Below are 10,542 nucleotides of genomic sequence, written 5' to 3' on the forward strand. Positions count from 1 at the left end.
GGAGACATGTCATTGTAAACTGTTTGATGTAAACACCTTCTTTTAACTATTAAGGGTTAATGCCACACGGTCAATGTTAGGCTTGCACAGATCGGGAGGACCTTAGGAACGTTCCTGAGGTCAAATTGTGCTTCTAACCTTAACGGTTCTCTCTCTGTCTCCCAAAAGCAAAAAAATATGAAATTGAGGTCAAAGGGCATTTGGGTCCTTCTTCTTGTCCCTGTCGCTGCACTCAGACCGAGCTAGCTACGGTCAAGCGGGCATCTCGTTGAACTCGGCACGGCCTGGAGATAATGGCAATGCCATTTCAGGCTTTGTGTGTCTTTAAGCCCCGTCTTTTTCACTCCATCCTTGTATCCCTTTCTTCGTGTGTATCCAATAGATATTACTATCTTGTCTCATCGCTACAACTCCCGTATGGGCTCAGGAAGCAGAGAGTCGAAACCACGTCCTCCGAAGCACAACCCAACCAACCCACTGCTTCTTAACACAGCGCGCCTCCAACCCGGAAGCCAGCCCACCAATGTGTCGGAGGAACACCGTGCACATGGCCCCATTGGCTAGCGCCACTGCCCCGGCCCGCCACAGGACGCTGGAGAGCGATGAGACAAGGATATCCCTACCGGCCAAACCCTCCCTAACCCGGACGACGCTAGGCCAACGGACCTCCCGGTCGCGGCCGGCTGCGGCAGAGCCTGGGCGCGAACCCAGAGACTCTGGTGGCGCAGCTAGCACTGCGATGCAGTGGCAGAGCTTCGAGACCCACTTAAAAATGTTCGTCTGACACACTGCAACTGGATCTGTAACTTTTTTTTTAACTCCTTTTTGTGAACATGACCAATTTGTCAATGTACGATTTTCTCTTAAATTACGATAGATAAATGGCTGGTTCTTTTTTTCCTGACACCGTATGCTTATGTACTTTGACGTGAAGCGGTCAAATTAGCACCCTACTTTCGTTTTGACCTTTAATCCCAGAAAAATGGCCATAACTCAAAAAGCGTTGAGGCCTCGACGCCATCTTGTTCGGGGCCAACTGTCCATTACGTCTTCGAAATATTTTCCYTTTAGGAGAAAAGGCCACATGCATTTGCAATGTGCTTGTGCATTTGCAATATTATTTATTTTCCCTCTGGTGGGAATTTCCTAGACTGCGGAAAAATGACCAAAATGTGTTATTTTTATAAAACGGAAACCGAACGTCCGAGAGATTTAGTTTGATGACTTCCTGAAAGATCTCTCCCCTSCGCACGGCCCGACGCCGTCCGCYAATTTTAGAAACGTTGCAGGACGTCTAGTAAGGGACCTTACATTTGCAATGTGGCGTTTCTCACTAACCATATGGCGAGTGCTAAAATGTTCCCTTAAGGTATGGAAAGGCCTTGGAAAGGCCATAAGTGTAAGCCAACATAATTCATTATTTTACATTAACATGTAATACATGCATTATGAAGAAAATGGTGTAATTTAGGCTCCACGAAATATGAAATGGGTTATGAAGAAAATCGTGTATGGTTGCCTACATGACAAAAAGGCGTTCTGATTACAAGTGCACCAGTATCCAAAGTATTAAGCGAAATCAAGCACAGAAAACAGCATTGGCATTAATAAAACAATATTTCCCACGAATTAAGTCGCAGGTAAATGTGCGTCTTTTCTCAAAAATTCTGTTCAGCAGGTCTAAAACAGTACATATAGGCATACAACTACACATTTTAAAACATGGTTAAACAAAGACAACATTTCTGTATATTCACGTTGAATTAGCCATTAAGAAGAACAAAAATGAAATATAAATTATCGCCTCTATATGGTTGTTGCAAAGGCTTGTGTCACCTACTGGTTAAATTCGTGTCTTTTCGCACGAATTAAGTAGCACAGAAATTCGTGTATTTTCAAATGAATTTAACCAGCCCAAACCAGCCCAAAAATGCACAAAAACGCACGAAATCTGCTGAAATACATTTTGTACATATATGCGCGAATTGAATGTGAGACTGTGTTGTCTGGTTGGCCGGTGAGGGGCCAGGCTTCCACACACCCACAACTTGTTTATTCATCAAAACCTAGGCCTTTCGCACAGATAATTGATAAGAGTGCACAGATAATTGTGATAGTGAAAATAGCTAAAATATTTCTGACACATCCCTGAACATATAGCGCTCCCGCCTGCACTCAGATTTACTATTCCGTTAGGTTTGATAAAATGGAGCCCATGAAATCATTTACAAATCATACGTAATCCAATAGAGCACCAATAAAATCCAATAGAGTTGTCAGTAATGGCTCTCCATAGTCCCCCAGAGCACTTGCATGTTCTCTCTTCTTTCAAACTACCCCAGTTCTATTGGCTGCTGTATCGCGTGTTCTCTCTTCTTTCAAACTTAACAGGAAGCCAGTGTAGGGAGGCTAGCACTGGAGTAATATGATCAAATTTTTGGGTTCTAGTCAGGATTCTAGCAGCCGTATTTAGCACTAACTGAAGTTTATTTAGTGCTTTATCCGGGTAGCCGGAAAGTAGAGCATTGCAGTAGTCTAACCTAGAAGTAACAAAAGCATGGATTAATTTTTCAGCATCATTTTTGGACAGAAAGTTTCTGATTTTTGCAATGTTACGTAGATGGAAAAAAGCTGTCCTTGAAACAGTCTTGATATGTTCGTCAAAAGAGAGATCAGGGTCCAGAGTAACGCCGAGGTCCTTCACAGTTTTACTTGAGACGACTTTACAACCATCAAGATTAATTGTCAGATTCAACAGAAGATCTCTTTGTTTCTTGGGACCTAGAACAAGCATCTCTGTTTTGTCCGAGTTTAAAAGTAGAAATATGACAGCCTATCAGCAAACTCTGTAGCTGCAATAAAAAATACAATAATCTTTACAATTATAAAAACAAGGTGACCCCCGAAAGCCAGATGGAGATGGGTAAATTAGACACACATTCGGTCTTTATTTTACTGTAGCATAGGCTATGCTGCATCAATGTAGGCCTACCTGTCACAAGTTACCATAATGAGATGATAGGTGTACATGCATTGTGAACTGCGCTCCACACTGAGATGGGTCTGTCCCCACCCTGAGCGTTGATTCATCATGCAGAGGCTGTAGAGAAGCCAAATTTAGACATTGCATATAATGTAACAGTTCCATTTCACGCCATGCTGTTCATATAAATCATTTATTATGATTTACGGGTTTCTTGCAGTTATTTATCCAGAGAAAAGGGAGTGGTTTTGGGCGGTAAATCACGGTAAACCTCGGCAATTAACCCTAGTCTATTCCCTTTACAGCACATTACTTCGGACCAGGGCCCTTAGGGATGTACCCCTAGACAAAGACACATATGGACCCTTCCTATCTAACCTGTCTCATTCAATGTGACCAGAGTGGTATTCATGTCTGTTTGACTCAAAGAGGGGGCATATCAACTGCAGTCATAGGCTGTAATCTAATATGGAATGTTAGACTTGTTCGGGATGAGCAAGCTTACCTAGGTCCTGGCATGGTGCTTGGTAATAAGACTTAATTTAAATAGAATAAATAAAATCTACTTTGAGCTTTATCAACTTTAATGTCCTGAAGGTCCAACGTGTCACAACCTGAGCTTATCCAGGTATGTGCTGCTTATGAAAGAGAATACATCTTTACTGTATTTGCCTTACTCTGAAAACCTAAGCACACTGGGGGAGGATTGGAGAGATAAAAGTTTCCCTTGTTGTGGTACAGGTCCAGGAGGATGTACGGACCAAATCTCATCTGGCTCTACTCTCAGCCGTACAACAAGACCAACCGCTTTTATTCAAAACAACTGTGCAAACATCTGGCTTTGGTTCTCTCTCCGCATAGTTCAGTTTGCCGTGTGGCTGGCTGGTGTGTGTGTGTAAAACAACAGGGTGGTATGTATGTCTGTACTGTGGCTCTGGGTGTGCGGTGGGTCTTTGCCTGATAGAGAGCACCAAGGCAGGTTAAGGGTTAAATAATAACTCCAGTCTGTTAGCAGACGTAGGTACATCTCTATAAGAGAAAGGGGTCAAAGGTCATCACACAGCGCCCCTGTGGGCCCGCTTCAACCTCAACAGAAAGTTCCTCTTCTCCTCCAGGAGTTCCTGGATGCGTTTGTTCCGTGTTCTCTCCCTGAGGAACACACGGCTTCGTCTGGGGATCAAGTTGTTTTGGGAGATGTCGTTGTCCACTCCTATGATCCGGTTGTAGGGATCATCGATGGAGTTGTTCTCTCTGGTCTCCTCCTGGCGGCTTGGTGGCCACGTGGGTTTTTGGGTTTTTGTTGTCATTGTGGCGATGGTTGTTGTGGGAGGCAGGGCTGTCGTTTGTTCTGTTGTGGGAACAGTGGCCCTCACAGATATGTACTCTGTGAAATCCGGCCAATCAGGGGTGGTCATATCTATGATGTCATCGCTGGGGACAGTAGTTCCACTGAGCATTGTGACATCAGTGTATGGGATGGTTCCACTGGGCGATGTGACATCCTCAAAGTAGTTGGTTTCAGTTGGCTTTATGACATCATCCATGGAGAATAGGCTACTGGGAGTTGTGGTTGATGCACCTGTGGTGTCGTTGCTGACAAAGGTGATATCAGTGAAAGGGCTGCTGGGAGTTATAGTGTATATGCTGGTGCTGGTGGAGAGGGTGAATGAGGGGTACTTCCTGGTTGTGTCTCTGGGGGTCACACTGCGCTCTGGGGTCATGGGGATGGGGTATGTGGTGTAGTATGGGTGGGGTGTTGTATAAGTGTCTGCGGTGCTCATTGGGCGTGGCGTGGTATAAGGTATATGTGTTGTACTTCTTGGATGCACCGTGGCCTGAAAGAGGGTGTTGTTGTCCTTGGGCTGAGGCAGAGGCCGGGGGCGAGGCAGGGGGACAGCTGTGACCCGGGGAGGGGCAGTGGTGCTCAGGCTGCTGTCTGTCACGTTGCTGCAGGATTTGCAGCACATGCACTTGTAGCCAGGCAGAGTGCAGTAGCGGATCAGCACCTCCATGCGAAGGAACACTGACCTGTCTCCATGACAACGCTGCTTGCCTGTGGGGGAGAGAACACAGAGCTGAGATTGGGCGGGGCTGGAGATGGCGCTGTGGGAGTGTGTGTGTTTAGAAACGGTCCAGTAAAGTAGTAGAGGTAGTAATGTCAGACCATTAACAACGAGAGCAGGAAGGAAGAAGAAGAAAGAGAAGACCCAAGCAGCATGGACAGCAGAGTCAATAGATTAGTCCGTAGCATCTAAAAGGAAAGAAGAGCGGAGTGGGTTCTTTGTTGTTGTGGTGCTGGAACAGTAACCTGGCTCCAGTCTTGGGGAGTAGTTAACTACATGTAGTTCAACTAGTCATTTAACTACATTGTGCAGTAGCTTTGTGGTAGTTGAACTAAATTAAAATCTACGTAGTATTTTCAGTAGTATTACATTTTTTTGCCATGTAGCAGTGTAGCTAACTACTGGAACAACACACTACTTAAAAAAGTATATATGGGTGAAGTAGGCAAAACTTTTCTTTCTTTTTCGACACCTGTATAATTCTCACAATTGTTGTTGTGTTTAATCGTCAGAATTACACATTCTGTTAACATATGACCCAAAAGTGATATAATAATTTGTAGTTTGTAGTCTAAGACATTTACGATTTACAAATGATAAGTAGTTTGGATGAAGTGAACTACTTTTTCACAGTAACAGTTATTTTTCTTAAGGTTTAGTGTAGCTTCACCTTTTTTAGTGTGAAGTAATTGTTAGCTTGGTAAAAAATTGTTTTTAGAGTAGCTTCCCCAACACTGCTCGTCTCTTTGCAGACCAAACTACATGTTTCTGACATCTCATCTGTGTTTCTTTATTCGTTTCAGATTAGTGTAAACATACTATATCAATATAACTTTGTTCATATTTTTTATGCAGGATAAGAGGCTTGATCTTCTTTAATCTGTCTTTCATTATTCATGGCAATATCACTTTATAAGACAATGTTTTACCCTTTGTAAGGTTGGAGCAATCTTTGAGTTGTGTTATACTGGCAGTTTGTAATGCGCTCCTCCTCACACCAAGTCAAACCATCACAAACTCAGGAGGAGAGAGTGAGAGCGCATTTTAAAACATTTTTTTATTTATACAACTTTGCAGTTGATAATGACAGGAACTAAAACAATGAGATGTACTCCCCCCTCAATATATAGATATATTATTGTCTTAAGAAAAATAAATAAACTGTATCGAAAGGTACAAGTTCACAGTCACTTTGGTAAAACACTTCATTACTGGGAAGTAAACCAATCAATTCGTTTAGTTAATCAATTGATAAGAAGTCAAATGAAAAATTTACATAAATGAATAAATAGATTTGAAGTTGAATAAATAAAATGCAGAATTCTCCATGATGAATGATGTAAAAACTGGATTGGCACGTTTAAGTGTCATATGAAACATTTACAAAACATGAATACATTTTTCCCTGATAAATCAAAGTGCATATAGACGTAGTGCACATAGTCCTTCTGAATGTTTCCCCAACGTCAATCCAACGTCCGTCCAACGTCAGCCAGCCCCACCCAGCAGGCTAGTGAAGCCACAAAACAGTTACCCATAGTATAGAATATTATAGATTTTTTCCCCATAAGTAAGAAGATAACAGTCATGAACATTATTAAATATAGTCAACACCAACGTTATATACAGTATCGCACTGCAAGGTCTAGCTTCATTGGCCTCCTACCGTCCGACTCCAGCACGAAACATCGGATAGCTCGCTACTAGTCACAACAGAAACATGTGATCACAATGCAATGATAAGACTGAAGTGTTTTTCTAGATGCTGTCCTCAGTGTCGATCGATACCCTGGGCCCTTCGTAAACCGTACCCGGTGGTCAGACCACGGTCCAAACCTTTTGCATGTTGCAGGTTCTGATGGTTTGCCTGTGTTTGCCTGTTAGTTTGAAGCTGCCTTTAAGTGATTAATAAAGGTTTTGATGAGTAAAGCCTTCTCTTTCACAGATAAATGCCATTACATTCAATCCAAGATAAGGCATTGTTCATGTGTTTAATGTTCATCACAAAAGGAAAAACAAGATCTGATGCTTTCAAATGAAGGTTTATGAGGTATTTCTGTTTCAGATGTATGTCTAGCGAGAAAGCCTGCAATGAACGTACAACACACATACGCAACACCACACAACACACACACACACACACACAACACACACACACACACACACCACACACACACACACACCACACACACACACACACACACACACACACACACACACACACACACACACACACACACACAACACACACACAACACACACGAACGACACGACACACAACACCACAGAACAGACAGACAGACAGACAGACAGACAGACGAACAGACAGACAGACAGACAGACAGACATGCACCTTTGCACACATACACACACACACGTAAGGATGCAAATGTGCATGACAGAAACGTGATCCTATTCCCTAAAGAAAATAAGGAGCAACAGTAAACAACCCATCCATCTGAAAAAAATGGAGAGGCAACTAACTGACCAAGTCCTGCATAATATAGGTCTATACCCCTTCCCCCCTGACACTTTACTCTTAATAAATATTAACTTCTGTATTACTCATGTAAAATAAATAACAAAAAATACACATAACAGTCAAGGATCGAAGTGATCAATAGCAGTCTGTAGGTTATAATGAACTACAGCTTATTCATGGTAAAACATTATTATTATTCATATTATTGTTACTCATATAGATTTTCATATACATTATATATACAGTACCAGTCAAAATGTTGGACACACCTAATCATTCAAGGATTTTTCTTTATTTGTACTATTGTCTACATTGTAGAATAAAAGTGAAGACATCAAAACTATGAAATAACACATATGGAATCATGTAGTAACCAAAACAGTGTTAAACAAATTCAAATATATTTTATATTTGAGATTCTTCAAAGTAGCCACCCTTAGCCTTGATGACAGCTTTGCACACTCTTGGCATTCTCCCAACCATCTTCATGAGGTAGTCACCTGGAATGCATTTCAATTAACAGGTGTGCCTTGTTAAAAGTTAATTTGTGGAATATTTTTCCTTCTTAATGCGTTTGAGCCAATCAGTTGTGTTGTGACAAGGTAGGGGTGGTATACAGACGATAGCCATATTTGGTAAAAGACCAAGACCCTATTATGGCAAGAACAGCTCAAATAACCAAAGATAAATGACAGTCCATCATTACTTTAAGACATGAAGATCAGTCAATCCGGAAAATATCAAGACATTTGAACGTTTCTTTAAGTGCAGTCGCAATAACCATCAAGCGCTATGACAAAACTGTCTCTCATGAGGACAGCCACAGGAAAGGAAGACCCAGAGTTACCTCTGTTGCAAAGGATATGTTCATTAGAGTTAAATGCACCTCAGATTAGAGCCCAAATAAATGCTTCACAGAGTTCAAGTAACAGACAGATCTAAACATCAACTGTTCAGAGTAGACTGCGTGAATCAGGACTTCATGGTCGAATTGCTGCAAGGAAACCACTAATAATGGACACACATAAGAAGAAGAGACTTGCTTGTGCCAAGAAACATGAGCAATGGACATTAGACCGGTGGAAATCTGTACTTTGTCTGATGAGTCTTTGTGAGACGCAGAGTAGGTGAACGGATGATCTCCGCACGTGTGGTTCCCACCGTGAAGCATGGAGGAGGAGGTGTGATGGTGTGGGGGTGCTTTTCTGATGACATTGTCTATGATTTATTTATAATTCAAGGCACACTTAACCAGCATGGCTACCACAGCATTCTGCAGCGATATGCCATCCCATCTGGTTTGCGTTTAGTGGGACTATCATTTGTTTTTCAACAGGACAATGACCCAAAACACACCTCCCAAAACACACCTCAAGGGCTATTTTACCAAGAAGGAGAGTGATGGTGCTGCATCAGATGACGTGGCCTCCACAATCCCCCGACCTCAACCCAATTGAGATGGTTTGGGATGAGTTGGACCGCAGAGTGAAGAGAAAGCAGCCAACTCAACATATGTGGGAACTCCTTTAAGACTGTTGGAAAAGCCTTCCAGGTGAAGCTGCTTAAGATAATGCCAAGAGTGTGCAAAGCTGTCATCAAGGCAAAGGGTGGCTACTTTGAAGAATATAAAATATAAAATATATTTAGATTATTCAACACTTTTATGGTTACTACATGATTCCATATGTGTTATTTCATAGTTTTGATGTCTTCACTATTATTCTAGTATTATACTATTATTATTTAATAGTACAAATAAAGAAAAAACCTTGAATGAGTAGGTGTGTCCAAACTTTTGACTGGTACTGTATATACAGTGGGGAGAACAAGTATTTGATACACTGCCGATTTTGCAGGTTTTCCTACTTACAAAGCATGTAGAGGTCTGTAATTTTTATCACAGGTACACTTCAACTGTGAGAGACGGAATCTAAAACAAAAATCCAGAAAATCACATTGTATGATTTTTAAGTAATTAATTTGCATTTTATTGCATGACATAAGTATTTGATACATCAGAAAAGCAGAACTTAATAATTTGTACAGGAAACCTTTGTTTGCAATTACAGTGATCATACGTTTCCTGTAGTTCTTGACGCATATATTGGCAGCAGCACTGCAGGCAGGGATTTTTGGCCACTCCTCATACACAATGTTCTCAGATCCTTCAGGTTTCGGGCTGTCGCTGGGCAATAGCGGACTTTCGCTCCTCCAAAAGATTTTAATTTGGGTTTCAGGTCTGGAGACCTGGCTAGCGCACTCCAGGACCTTGAGTTTGCTTCTTACGGAGCCACTCCTTAAGTTGGCCTGGCTGTGTGTTTCGGGCGTTGTCATGCTGGAAGACCCAGCCACGACCTATCTTCAATCATCTTACTGAGGGGAAGGAGTTGTTGGCCAAGATCCGCGATGCATGCGCCCATCCATCCCCTCCAATACGGTGCAGTCGTCCTGTCCTCCTTTGCAGAAAAGCATCCCCAAAGATGATTGTTTCACTCCAAGCTTCACGGATAGAGAATGGTTCTTGGGGTTGTTTAACTAATCCTTCTCTTTCTCCAAACACGGGAGTGGAGTTAGACAAAAACTCTTTCATTTTTGGTCCTCATCAGACCAATGACTTCTCCACATTCCTCTCTGGATCATCCAGATGGTCATTGGCTAAAACTTCAGACGGGTGATGATCATGCGGCTGGATTGAGCAGGGGGACTTGCGTGCGCTGAGGATTTATATCCTGGGCGTGGTGTGGTTACTATATGGTCTTTCTTTGATGAACTGTGGTCCCAGCTCTCTTCAGTTCATTGACCAAGGTGTCTGCCGCTGTATCTGGGCGAGTTCGCTCCATCACCTTCCTGCATGCTCATCTTGATTCGCCCACGAGGTGAGATCTTGCGATGAGCCCCAGACCAGGGTGATTGACCGTCTCTTGAACTTTTGCCATTTTCAATTAATTGCGCCAACAGTTTGTTGGCCTTCTCATATGCTGCTTTACTATTGTCCTGTAGCCCATCCCACCTTG

The 10,542-nt window shown here is 42.4% G+C and overlaps 1 pseudogene; it reads right to left on the bottom strand.

The window, feature by feature from the left end:
• Positions 1 to 2,002: 2,002 nt before the first annotated feature.
• Positions 2,003 to 10,542, bottom strand: part of LOC111967115 (A disintegrin and metalloproteinase with thrombospondin motifs 2-like) — a 43,785-nt pseudogene continuing 35,245 nt past the window's right edge.

This window comes from Salvelinus sp. IW2-2015, linkage group LG8 (genome assembly GCF_002910315.2).
Source record: "Salvelinus sp. IW2-2015 linkage group LG8, ASM291031v2, whole genome shotgun sequence".
Lineage (NCBI taxonomy): Eukaryota > Metazoa > Chordata > Actinopteri > Salmoniformes > Salmonidae > Salvelinus > Salvelinus sp. IW2-2015.